General features: G+C 49.7%; 1 protein-coding gene across 6 annotated transcripts in view; it reads left to right on the top strand.

The window, feature by feature from the left end:
• Positions 1-244: 244 nt before the first annotated feature.
• Positions 245-13,233, top strand: part of LOC118666255 (TBC1 domain family member 14) — a 168,432-nt gene continuing 155,443 nt past the window's right edge. For 2 of the 6 annotated variants that reach the window (XM_036328289.1, XM_036328279.1), the window contains exon 1: positions 255-429. The gene's annotated coding sequence lies outside the window, so the exon portion shown is untranslated. Of the gene's footprint in view, positions 430-13,233 lie in introns of all 6 variants that reach the window. The other 4 variants (XM_036328321.1, XR_004970921.1, XM_036328307.1 and 1 more) reach the window with 4 other exon arrangements.

The raw sequence follows: 13,233 nt of genomic DNA, 5'->3' as shown, positions 1-13,233 counted from the left end.
AAGGCGGGGGCTGTGCCGAGCCGCGGGGGCCGGGCGGCGGCGGCGTTCAGGACTTTTTGGCGAGAGCAGCCCCGCGCCCTCCGGAGGGGGCGACTCCTCTCCGACCGCCGCCCCAGGTAGCCGGGCCCCGCCGGCACCGGCCCGCCCGCCTCCGCTCCCGCAGCGCGGCGGCCGGAGGGGCGGGGCCGGGGGCGGGGCGGGCGTGATGTAATCCCGGCGCCGGGCGGAAGGATATGGAGCGCGCCGCCGGCGGGGCGCTGAGGCCAGTTGCCGGGTAACGGAGTGGAGCGGCTCCGCGCAGCCTCCCGCCCTCCGCGAGTGGCGCCGGGGCCGCCGCCGCTTTACGTAAGGCGCAGGCCAGGGCCGCCGGCGCTCGGAGCCGCTCGGAGCCCGAGAGGAGAGCAGAGGAGAGGAGGCGCCGCTCGGCAGGTACCGGGAGGCCGGGGCGGGCGGACGGGCGCGGCCCCTGGGCCGGCCGGGCGGGGAGGGACCCGGCGGGCAGCCGCCGCCGAGAGACTCTGGGGCCGGCTGGAGGGAGGCCGGGCCGTCCCGGGAGCCGCGGGCTCCGCGAGCACCCCGGCCCTGCCCCGGCGTGCGGCGGGCTGCGGGCTCGGGGACCCCCCGCCCCGGCCCGGCCCCGCGCTCCGGGAGAGCGAGGGGCGGACGATGAGTCCGCACAATGGGCCGGCGTCGCGGCGCCGGGAGCGGCTCTTCGGGGGGAGGCCAGGCGCGGGCCGGACGTGGGCCGGGGCGCGGAGCCCCGGGCGGCGGCGGCGGCGGCGGCGGGGTCCTGGCGTGGCCGGCGGGTGGGCGCTCGCGGCGCGGCCCCCTCCCCGCCAGCATTGTCCTTCGGGGGCCCGGGGAGGGGAACGGCCGGCGGGGGAGGGGCCGCGCGGGGCGGGGCCGGCCTGACGGACGGGCGCGCGGGCCTGTGGCGCGGCGGGCGGCGGCGGGGGGCGGGGCCGGGGCCGGGCGCGCGCGGGGCGGGCGCGGCGCAAGGTTTGGCGAAGGTTACGGCCGCCTGCAGGCGTGACGGGCCCGCGGAGTCCCCGCCGCGGCCGAGCGGGGGTCCCGAGCCCGGGCTCCGAGCGCTCGCCGTCCCCGCGGCCGTTCGGAGCCGCCGCTCCTCTCCGCCCGGGAGACGGGGGTCGCGGCGTGTGACCTGCCGCGCGCGGCCGGGGATGCACGGACGGGGGCCTGCGCGTCCCGGGGAGCAGACGCCCCGGTCGCGGAGCCCAGTTTTGACGTCTCTTTCGCCGCCTCTCGGCCCTGCCCCCCACAGGGAAGCTGGGGGGGGCGTCAGCCGGGAGACCGTGCAGCGGAGAAGCGGGGAGGGGCATGCGGGTCGCTGGAGCGATTTAACCGAATGCGGTTCCTGCCGGGAATGACCTGGGGTGGACACTTGGACATTCCGGGTGGATGCTGCCTCCGAGTTCCCGAGTCGGGGCTTACACACACACACCACAGGACGGCGGGGAAGTTGGGTGAGGTGGACGGGGGCAAGCAGTTTTGATAATGGGGGTTGTGAGTAATCCAGATTTCTCCTATGTAATGCTAGTGGCCTGGTGCACGAAATGCGTGCATGGGGAGGGAGTGTCCCTCAGCCTGGCCTGCACCTTCTCCAATCTGGGACCCCTCGGGGCATGTCCGACTGCCGGTTTAGGCCGGATCCCCCTGGTATTGGGCCTAAACCGGCAGTCAGACATCCCTCTCCCAATTTGGGACCACTGGCTCCTAACCGCTCACCTGCCCTGCCTGCCTGATCACCTCTAACCAGTCTGCCTGCCTGCCTGCCTTCTCGCCCCCAACTGCCCTCCCCTCCTGGCCTGATCGCCCCTAACCACCTCTGCCTCAGCCTGCCACCATGGCCTTGTCCCTAAGGACTTCCGGAAGCTCTCCCGGTCTAATTAGTATATTACCCTTTTATTAGTATAGATAAGACCCGCACCAGAACACCTTGGCCATTTCATAGACTTTGGAATTTAAAGGGGAGGGGGAAAAATCTGCCACTCTGCATTCTGAAGGTCAGATGTTCTCTCATCAGTTGTTCTGGATTCATCCATTTAAAAGATATATATATATATATACATATATATATTTTTAAAAAATATATTTTATTGATTTTTTACAGAGAGGAAGGGAGAGGGATAGAGAGTCAGAAACATCGATGAGAGAGAAACATGGATTAGCTGCCTCCTGCACACCCCCTACTGGGGATGTGCCTGCAACCAAGGTACATGCCCCTGACCGGAATTGAACCCAGGACCCTTTAGTCTCCAGGGCTCTATCCACTGAGCCAAACCAATCAAGGCTAAAAAATGTATTTTTATTTTTATTGATTTCAGAGAGGAAGGGAGAGGGAGAGAGAGATAGAAACATCAGTGATGAGAGAGAATCATTGATCGGCTGCCTCCTGCAAGCCCCCTACTGGGGCCGAGTCCACAACCCAGGGCCTGTGCCCTGATCTGGAATCGAACCTGGGACCCTTTAGTCTGCAGGCTGATGCTCTACCCACTGAGCAAAACCAGCTAGGGCTGGAACCATCCGTTCTTAAATGGGTCTCAGGACCTTTACGCCATTCTTTTGTGACAAACACTTTCTGAATTAGGTAAGCTCCTTGCAGTTACATCTACAACAGGGTGAAGCAAAGGAGCTTTAAAGGCGTGCCTTAGTGAAACACGAGTTTATTCTTTATTATTATTTATTAATTATTGTTCTATTTTGCATATGAACAACTGCAAACCTCCTTTTGCCCCACCCTGTATTCTAGATTCAATTGCTGTACCCTGCTAAATAATGAATTTTTAATAATTCAGAAAGTAGTTTACTGCTTCAGTTGGGGCACATGTATAATGGTCTCTCAGTGAAATGCCAATTTGGCTACTTGAACATGGAATGAAGGGCAGAATACTAGTCTTAAATATTTAACTCCATAGCACGTGGAATTAGAGGTACCAGGGTTTTTTTGTTCATTTTTTAAAGGACAGGTCTTTAACATGGGGTTAACAGAAAGCATATCTATAACTATTTTAAGGCTAATTAGCTTATTTACACAAGTTGCAAACATTTGGGAAAATTACATGATTTTTAACACTTCTCTAGCGATCTTATAGATCACCCTGCTTTTACAGTAGCAATATTGCTTTTCAAAAGCAATAGGATAAAAAAATTTTTTGCCCAGAATGGAAAAGTACCGAGCCTGGATTTTCTGTTTTAGCAGCATTTCGCTTGGAACAGTTAATGGCCTCTGAGCCAGTTTTCTCATCAGTGAAATGGGAATAATGATGATACCTGTCTCAGGATGGTTGGGATGGTCAAGTAAGGGGAGATGTGAAATAATTCCAGCAACATTCAGCCCCTTTAAAAAGACTAGATTAGTGCCAATGTGTCAATGCTTCTGATTCCTTTCTTGGCTTAAAGCTTTGTCTTCAGGCTCCTCTCCACCTCCTCCTCTCTGGCCGCCAGAGTCATCTTTCTGAAACACGGATCAGATCTTGCCAGTCTCTGGCTTAGAAAGCTTAAGACTACCTGCTGCTGGGGGGATGGAATCCGGGCCCACCAGCATCCCATTCAAGGCCCCTCGTGGCCCGGCCCCAGACGTCTCTGAACTTCACCTGTCCTCTTCTTCACCATTCCACACTGCCGCTAATCAGGACCACTCTTCCTCTCGGAACATGCCAAGCTGCTGCTTCCTTGTTTGCTTAGAGCCTCAGCTCTGATTGGAATGCCTGTCTCACTCCCATCCCCTCCAGTTTTTAAAATGTTTTGTTAATCCTCACCCGAGGATATTTTTCCCATTGACTTTTAGAAGGGAGGGAGGAAGGAGGGGGGGTAGAGAAAGAGAGAAACACTATGTGAGAGAGACACATTGATAGGTTGCCTCCCACACACAACCTGACCTGCATGAAACCTGCAGCCCGAAACCTGCAGTCCAGGTACGTGCCCTGGACTGGGAATCGAACCCAAGACCCTTTGGTCTGTAAGCTGAGGCTTTAAACATGGAGGCAAACTGGCCAGGGCTCCCCTCCAGTTTTTAAAAGCCCACATCTGATTTTACGTCCTCTCTGGAACCCTTTGGAAATCCTGTAAAAATGAGTTATTCATTTCTGCAGTCATAATCCTCTATTTTTACTTGCATTATTACCTGTGTCATGTTGTATTGTGTATGTTAAACTCTGGCTGTGCTGTTATTTTACCCCCAACACCTTGCTCAGGAGTTTAAACATGAAAGTGTTCAAATGTTTGCTCAAGTCTGTAATCGCCTTATGTAGTGTGTTATTGTTATGAAGTATGTTAATAGCAAACATCAAGTCCCAACCACAACATTCACAATGCGGTTATATTGTGTTGAAGATAGTTAATACTTAGAATATTTTTTCCAGTTATTTTTGGCCTCTCATGTGATACCAAGTGGGATCTTTATACGACGTGCAAACAACCGCCTCCCATCTGTCTGACTGCCAGCACCCAGGAGCCTGCCTGCGCCCACGGAGCCTCGAACTGTACCCTGGACGGAGGAGCCAGGCACAGGGTTTGAAGTGTCCCTGACCTCTGAAATCTCATTGCACTCCCAGCAGATTACTTTTTATTAAAATGGTTTTTAAGACAAGAGTTATTAATCTCACTAGAAAGTGGTTTGCATGGGAGGGCTTATTTAAGCTGACGAGGCCTGTACTGGAGACGCGGCTGTGTCTGGGCGCAGCGCTCACCCCTGGGTCACTGTGGGCAAGTCGGGTACATCCCTCTCGGACTTTAGTCTCTTTGTTCTGTGAAATGAGAGCGGTCTTGTCTGTGCTATTTTTGTTGTCGTGTCCCTTAAAGTGGCCATACTTGGTGTCCTGCGTGTCCTCGTTGCGCTGTGAGTGAGATGCCTCACTTCCAGCACGTTCGTCCTTCTCGTTACCCAGGCTGGACACTCGGCTTTTTCCGTTTCTTCACCAGATTTTTGCCCCGTCTGCCTCCACGTGTCCTTTCCACCCACCTTTTCTAGGGCTCCTCGCCCCTGCCGCTGTGGGCTCTTGTCAGCCCTCACGTGGATGGTTACGTAGGCCTGCTGCTGACCGGCCTCACTTTCTCCAGTCTCTCTGGTCCTGTGTTGTTACAGGATGGTTTAATAGTAAATCAAACCATGGCGCGCCTTCCCCCCAATGTGCACCGGAGGTTCTCAGCATCCCCCTCCATCACACCTGGGGGTATGGCCGAGTTCTGCTGGGAGGTGGGCTGTTTCCTGCAGAGCCTTCCCTTGGAGCCACCACCACCTGACCCTGGTGGAGAATTCACGTGAAAGGGTTAGGAAATCGCTCTAAGACCTTATGCCATCTGGCCTCATTCCAGCCTTGAGCTTGATCTTTTACTGTGTCTCTCTCGTCACCTTGTGTTTCAACACTAGACCTCTGGCTGCTTTCATGGTTGTTTGTCCAGTTCCTTTATTCTGGAATGGCCTTTCTGCCTTTTTCTTCCTGTCGGAATTCTTAATACTGACGGTTTGGCTTAAATACTTCTGCTTCTATGAGAGAAGCTTCCCCTGGTTTTCAGAATTAACTCCTCATTCTTCCACACGGGTGCTTGACTGGTACCTCCACTTAGCTATTTTTTCCCTTTGACTTTTTAGTTAAGTCTTTACATGGAGGTCTTTCCTGGATTGTAAACTCCGAGGGAAGAGAGGGAACTCTGATCCATTGCTGACTCCTGCTAATGTGCAGTGTGGCTTTTTACATAGTACTTACTCCTTGAGTGTTTGAATTAACTCAGTTGGTCTATAGTCTCTGATTTCAGCAGAGGGGGAGGAGGGTTGGAGTGGCTTTAGATGAGAGCTGCTTGAATCCATCCGCATGACACTTGAACAAGGCCCAGCGCGTAGTAAGTGCTCAGGAAGTGGCAGCTTTTAGCTATTAGTTGGAGCAGGTGTAGGAACAGTGGTGGTTGGGTACGCTGATTGGTTTTACAGCTCATACTGGTGCTGTAACATGCCCACAGGTTCATTTCTGGGCTTGTGTGTAAAGGAAAAGTCACCTGGTCTCCACCTGCACCTCTGTTCTCTCCTTAGTTTGGGGAATAAGCAGAACAGGAGCATTGGCTGGAGAGGGGTTTTGCACAAGTAGACCCGTGATGGTGCCCAGCTTGTTCTGAAGACGGCAAACCTGCCTGTAGGCCGCGCAGTTCCTTTTGCCTGTGTCTTGTGTGGGAAATGGGAATTGTCCGATTTACACTGTACATTCGTTTTCAGTGAAACAGATGTTCCATTTTAATCTTCTATCTTGAAATAATTCATTAAACAATAGTGTCTCCCTATGCAGTATTTGGAATGACTGTTGACATGGAAATTCTGAGTTAGACATCATCTTCCAGCTTTGCCCTGAAAAGGCTTTCTCTGGAGCCCTCTCTCTTTGTCTGGTCAGCAGCCTTACCCCTGACCCGCTAAGGAGAAAGGAAGCGAGGAAAACCAGCTATAATTTGGAAACTTGTAATTCAGTATTTATTTTTCAGTTTATATGCACTAGTTATTAACAAGTTCTACCCGGAAACTTGAAAAAGTACTGTTAGTTCTAAAATAAATGGAATTCCCTACTTGCAGCAACACAAGAATATGTATTGATTGCTATTTAACGTATATTGACTATATTTATGATTATGTATGAACTTAAAAAAAAAATCATTGGAAACCTACATATTCCTAATAAACTGCTCTTAAAACTTGCCCCAAAGAATTGGGGGTGATGGGGCTATCCCACTGAATGAATGAACTAATAACTGTATTAGAAAGAAAGACAATAAAAAGTTAGAAAATTAATAATTACAGAAATGCTTGAGAATGTGTTGCTCTGTCCGTGTGTGCTTCTAGCTAGAGCAGTGGTTCTCAACCTTCCTCATGCCGTGACCCTTTAATACAGTTCCTCATGTTGTGGTGACCCCCAATTTCATTGTTACAAATTGAACATCATTAAAGCACAGTGATTAATCACAAAACAATGGGTAATTATATATGTGTTTTCCGATGGTCTTAGGTGACCCCCGTGAAAGGGTCGCGACCCATAGGTTGAGAACCGCTGAGCTAGAGTGATGGAAGGAGGTGAGTGCTGTGGGTGCAGGCTGTGTGTGTGTGTGTGTGTGTGTGTGTGTGTGTGCATGCATGAGTGATTCTCTAGAGCAGGGGTGGGCAAACTTTTTGACTCGAGGGCCACAATGGGTTCTTAAACTGGACCGGAGGGCCGGAACAAAAGCATGGATGGAGTGTTTGTGTGAACTAATATAAATTCAAAGTAAACATCATTACATAAAAGGGTACGGTCTTTTTGTTTGTTTTATTCATTTCAAACGGGCCGGATCCAGCCCGCGTGCCGTAGTTTGCCCACGGCTGCTCTAGAGTGAGCCTGGTCACTGTGAGTGGAGTCTTTAATTCATGTGCCTGGCGCAGGGGAATGGCACAGTACATATAGAAATGAAATGAATCCATCCCTATGGAGATAAGTAAGTGTAAAGAAATAAGTCTCAATGCATTTTCAAAATTGTTTTTGGGGTGCAATGGTTGTTACCTCAGTAATGAAGAGCGGGAGAACAGGGGAGGGATTTATTTCCCTCTCAGCCAGGAGTTTGCTTGGAGCTCAGTTACGTTTATTTCCCAGAGTACCTTTGGAATTTTAATAGCCAGTGCATCGCTATTCAAAACTGCCTCCCTAGTTTGGGGACTTATTCAGGCTCTTTACTTTTTTCTTCAGTTACTTGCCTTTTCTTGGGTGTCTAACATTTTGCTCCTTGTTAGCATCTGCCCTGAAGATTTAATCGAGAGGGAGTTGAAATTGAATCAACACTTTTTTTTATCCATTTCTTGATGGTGGTTGTTACTCGCTGCTGCTTTCTTTGGTTATCACCATAAATAATTGGCTACTGATAGTAATTTTAATAATTTTTTGCTATTACCAGCTAATTGGTAATTTTTATAAAATGTAAAGCTTAACTTAAAACCGTTAAAGTATATTTTGTATTATTTACCAAAACATTGTTTTGAACATAAGTAATTGTTATAAAGCCAATTTATTTACTTATTTTAAAGCCTGAAGATGGTAGAATCATGTATTTTTAATTTATTTTTGTTAATCCTCACCTGAGGATATTTTTTCCATTGATTTTCTTTTAGAGAGTTGGGAGGGAGGGAAAGGGCAAGGGAGGGAAGGAAAGAGGGAAAGAGAGAGAGAGAGAGAGAGAGAGAGAGAGAGAGAAACGTTGATGTGAGAGAGACATCCATTCATTGCCTCCCACACGCACCCTGACTGGGGCTGAGGATGGAAGCTGCAACCCAGGCATGTGCCCTGACTGGACAATGCCCAACCAGCCCCACTGGCCGGTGAGCCTTTTGGGGTTTTTTAAGTATATATTTAAAAAATCTAAGAAAGAAGTAAATTGTAAGATGAAAAGTAAATCTTCACTCGTCTTCCCATCCTGTACTCATCTTGAAAAACCACCAAGTTTCTTGGATGTCATAGAAAAAACTATGCCTATACTTGTAAGAAGTGGAGTCCTGGTAGAGTGTTCCGTGTTTAAACAAGCACTAGACTTCGTGTCTTGGGCGCTTTTCTTATCAGGCACCCAGATTTCCTTCCTCACAGGTCTCCTTCGCGCTTCTCATGGCCGAGTATCCCGTGTGTGCACGCCCACTGGCTGATGGGAGGGCTTCCCGTTGCAGTGGATGTAGACGTGTGTCCTGGGAGCTTGCATGGTAACCTCCTTACCCTACACAGCTGACAGAAAGCTGACCGGCACGTGTCTGACTTCTCTGAATTATCGTTGATCATGTGAAAATTTTTCTTGGTGGCTCTATTTTAATAATTTTAGACATTAGCCTTGATATTTTTTCTCTGAAGTAGCCCTGTATTATAATTTTGTATTAATAATGATGACAACTTTTTGTGCTGCACATTAAATATTAGATTACTAAAAATTACAAAGGCTCACAGTCCGCCTCATGAACTGGCAACCTGGACAGTCGCCTGGGCCCTCACTTGGTTTAGTGCTCTGCTGTCACGGTCTCAATATTCTTAATTAATTTTGCCCTGGACCCCACAAATTATGTAGCCAGCCCTGTAAGACTTTTAAAAGAAGCTCATAAAAGTAAGAACCCTCACCCTCAAGCTTCCTACTCCTGTTCTCTGTGACTCGCGCTGACCATTAGTTACCCACTTGGGGATTTTCCAGAATGCATATGTAAGAGGCGCACATACGTCATGCTCAAGGTTTTGTAAAAACTGCTGAATTTAAATCCACAAAAAGTCAGTGCATATGTCCCTGGAAAACTCCATAATAATCTAGAAGGCTACAAACTTAAAAAAACATTTTTGAGGGGCTTTAAAAACCTTAACTTTAAGAAGTTGGTACTGCCTGGCCGGTGTGGCTCAGTGGTTGAGCATCGACCTAGGAACCTGGAGGTCAAGGTAGATTCCAGGTCAAGGGCACAGGCCTGGGTTGCGGACTTGACCCCCAGTAGGGGGCGCGCAGGAGGCAGCCCATCAATGATTCTCTATCATTGATACTTCTATCTCTCCCTCTCCCTTCCTCTCTAAAGTCAATAAAAATATATTTTTAAAAAAGTTGGTACTGAACTGCGTTTTTATATTTTGTACTGGGTGTTTTTTTAAAGTGTACTTTTTTAAAAAAAACCCTCACTAGAGGACATTTTTCCATTGATTTTTAGGGAGAGTGGGAGAGAGAGGGAAAGACAGAGGGAAATATCAATGTGAGAGAAACACATCGACTGGTTGCCTCCTCCCTGAGCCCCAGCCAGGAACGGGCCGAGGAGGAGCTGCAACCGAGGTACATGCCCTTGACTGGAATCGAACCCAGGACCCTTTGGTCTGCAGGCTGACACTCTATCCACTGAGCCAAACTGGCTAGGGCTAAAGTGTACTTTCTTGAAGCTTACGTTTCAGAGTATATGATACCCATCTCTGATGAGATTTCACTTTCTAAAATCTCATAAATAAACTCAAAGTCCATCATAGGAATGAAAATACAAGTTTTTTCATTAGGCTTAATTGAACAAGGAATTACTGTTGGGTATATAGGGTCATTTGGGGCTATATTTCATTAAAAATGGTCAGAAGTTATGGGGCAGGGTCAAGGCGGAGGATCTCAGCAGCTACAGGGATGGGTTAGGAGGGGAAGGGCTCACACTCGGAAGTCGGGGCCTGCATGGGCGGCCATGTGGTGGGACCTCAGGGGACTGTCATTTCATCCTCCTGACAGTCTCGGGAGGGTGGGATTGTCTCCGTTTTACAACTGATGCTGTGGCTCAGGTCTCCAGAAACTTCCCCAGGGTTACAGATAACATGGCGGAGCAGGAGCCCGGGCTCTCCCCTTGCAGCTGAAAGTGCACGTTCCTCCCACTGCCCTACTCTTCCTGGAGGGTCATTCACCCACGTAATGCTTGAGCGCCTGCTTCGTCCTAGGCACAGATGCCAAGATGGTCAGACATGCAGGAGACTTACCGGGGACTTGCCTGGGAAGGGAAGGAGGAAGGACAGGGCACATGGGATGTGACTGTGAAGGGAGAGGAGGCAGGGCCAGGCAGTTCTGAGGAAGTCATGGCCCAGCTGATAGGAAGTCTGCCGAGGGCAGGGAGGCTGGGTCTAGTCCCTCTCTGATCGCTGTGGCTGCGGGCAGCCTGGGAGACTTATGGCGTCATGTCCTTTCTGTGGTGACTTGAATGTCCAGCAGGCGGAGGCTGTCGGCCACCTGAGGGTCACCCCCCCACACAGCCAGCACACACGTGTTCTGTCCTGGGAGGGGTGGGGAGAGGCTGCTGATAGGAGTAAGCAGTGGATCCCATGTCAAGTGGAGATCTGTGCTAAGGAAAGCCAGAGCAGAGGTGGCAGTGTTGCACAGGGTGGACAGGGAAGGCTCTGGCAAGGTGACAGGAGCTGAAGGAAACGGCGAGAGAGATGTGAGGGCAGAACGCGGAGGGCAGAACACGGAGCACCTGGTCTGGGTGCGTTGTGAAGGTAGAACTAAGAGGTGCTGGTGGATAGATATGGGATGTGAGAGGAGGGGAGTCAGCTTGAGCCATAGAATCAAAGCATTGCCCTTGACTGACATTGGGAAGGTCATGGCAAGGATGGCGGTCGTGAGAATGCAGTTTGTTTTTTATTTAAGACATAAGTTGTGTCCTAGCGAGTTGGGCACAGTAGATAGAGCATTGGCCTGCAGACCTTAGGGTCCCAGGTTCTATTCTGGTCAAGGCATGTGCCCCGGGCCCTGCTCAAGGCTCGTGCTGGAAGCAACCAGTCGATGTGTTTCTCTCACATTGATATTTCTCTGTCTTTCCCTCTCTCTTCCACTCTCTCTAAAAATCAATGGAAAAATATCCTCGGGTGAGAATTCACAACAAAAAAAGATGTAAGTTGAGCGTCCAGTTGCACACCTCACTGTCCAGTACCTTGATGGCTCTAGAATTCTGGGGTTCATGAGAGAAGCAGTAGAGATGACATTTGGAGTAATTGCTACATCGATAGGATTTGAAATCTTGGGACTGGAGATCACTTAGGACTGTGCTGTTCAGTACGGTAGCCACGAGCCACTTGTGGCTTTTGAGCACTTGAGATGTGGCTGTTTTTACTTGAGCTGTCTTGTGTCAAATATTCCCCAGATTTCAAAGACTCAGTACAGGAAATAGAAGTGTAAAATACCATTCGTAATCTTTAACCTGGATTGTATTTAGAGGGTTAATATTTTGAATATATCGAGTTAAGTGAAGTATGTTAAAAGTAATTTCACTTGGGACCTGACCACTGACGCCCAGTGGTTAGAGCGTCAGCCCATGCACCTAAAGGTTGAGGGTTTGATTCCCAGTCAAGGGCACATACTTGGGTTGCAGGTTCAATCCCCAGGACCAGTCCGGGCATGCGGAGGAGGCAACCAATTGATGTGTGTCTCTTTCTCATGTTGATGTTTCTCTCTCCCCCCTTCCCTCCCTCCCTTCTACTCTAAAAATCAATGGTAAAAATATCCCTGGATGAGGATTAACAAAAAGTAAGCAAACAAAAAAATGAATTGCATTTGCTTTTCCCTTTTAATATGGCTACTAGAAAAATTTACATCTGATTCAGATTTTGCTGTGGGAGGCCGCTGATGGGGGAAGTCAGCTGGAGAAGGTGGGTGGGCACCAGGGCAGGAGAGATGACCACAGACTTTAATGTTGGAGAACTTTTCTTGTTTTAAAGGACAAATGTGACAAGAAAAACTTGAATGCTTTTGGAAGAAAATACAGACAAGTATCTTTCTGACCATGAGTGTAGAGAAGGCTATTTGAAGACCGTGTTTTCAGACTGGTAAAATGCAGGTTCTTTCTTACTCAGCCTGTAACTTATTCAGGCCTCCAGCGGACTGGATGCGGCTCACCCACACTGGGGAGGGCAGCCTGTGTGCTCAGTCCACTGATTTGGACCTTAATCTCACCTAGAAGCATCTCACAGACACCGGCATCTGCTTAACCACCAAGTACCTGGGCACCATGGCCCAGGCCAGCCGACACACGGCATGGTCACAGTGGCTGTTCCTCTCCTAAGCCCTTTACCCAGTTGCTCTAGTAACGCGCTCAGAGCCTGACAGACACCCTTATATCTTAGCCCTTTCCCTGCGTTTCAATCCTGCCTCTTTGCCAGCACCTTCCTGCTGGGAAGTTAGTCTGTGAGGCCTGGTGGCGTTGGCCCCACTGTGGGCATTGGCCCCACTGCGGGCGTTGGCCCCACTGCGGGCGTTGAATCCAACCCGAGTGCTTCATCTTTCCCTGCCCCAAGGATGGAAGGACATGGGATTTTACTAGAACATGATAGATTACACAGTGGCGATGCAGGTACAGAGCAAGGTGCTGGTGCTGTAGGGAGCAAAGAATGGTGAGATTGATGGATGTCAGATTTTCTCTGGGATGGGAAGAATGCCACTGTTGAAGGAAGGATAGCAGTTAAATGTGTGCGCGCGAGAGAGATTCTTGGACAGATCAAGGCCCAGTGGGCTTAGACTGAGAGCACAGGGTAGGGGATTTGATTTGTAGGTAGTGACATTAGTATAAATTGTACAGATCTTTGACATTGAAACATGAATGTTCTAGGGTCTAAATATCTTGAGGTAAAAGTCACACCAGCAGTTATAGTTACTGGTGGCTCGGTAACACCTGGAAGATGCATTTGGATAAGATTACTCTATTAAGTATTTCAAGGGATAACGCTATTTCCAGAGTTGTCTAAT

The sequence above is a fragment of the Myotis myotis genome, unplaced genomic scaffold, assembly GCF_014108235.1.
Source record: "Myotis myotis isolate mMyoMyo1 unplaced genomic scaffold, mMyoMyo1.p scaffold_m19_p_1, whole genome shotgun sequence".
NCBI lineage: Eukaryota > Metazoa > Chordata > Mammalia > Chiroptera > Vespertilionidae > Myotis > Myotis myotis.
The sequence above is the reverse complement of the archived record's forward strand: the minus strand, read 5'-3'. Positions and strand labels throughout refer to the sequence as shown.